We start from the raw sequence: 269 nt of genomic DNA on the forward strand, positions 1-269 counted from the left end.
CCCTCATCACCTCCCCTGTGCGGGGCTGTGAAAGGGCACGCGCTGCAAAGCTGCTGGCTGAGGGCAAACAGAGCCGCAGGGATGGTGCCAGACCATGCTGGGAGAAAGCACTGCCCTGGCCCTGCAAGTACACGGGCAAGTGCCACCCAGCAGGTCACGCAGGCTGCCAGTGCCATGGCTTGGCTCTGCTTGGCACGTGGGGAAGGCTCACTCCGAACCCAGGGCCAGGTGCTAGTGTGCTGGGAAGAAGCCAGCCAGCCCCTCTGCGA

General features: G+C 65.1%; 1 protein-coding gene across 1 annotated transcript in view; it reads left to right on the top strand.

Moving 5' to 3' along the window:
• Positions 1-269, top strand: part of LOC104490125 (uridine-cytidine kinase 2) — a gene marked incomplete at its 5' end in the record, with an annotated part of 13062 nt that overhangs the window by 9060 nt on the left and 3733 nt on the right. The gene's annotated exons all lie outside the window — the stretch shown is intronic.

The sequence above is a fragment of the Buceros rhinoceros genome, unplaced genomic scaffold (genome assembly GCF_000710305.1).
Source record: "Buceros rhinoceros silvestris isolate BGI_N320 unplaced genomic scaffold, ASM71030v1 scaffold7853, whole genome shotgun sequence".
In the NCBI taxonomy this organism is placed as follows: domain Eukaryota; kingdom Metazoa; phylum Chordata; class Aves; order Bucerotiformes; family Bucerotidae; genus Buceros; species Buceros rhinoceros.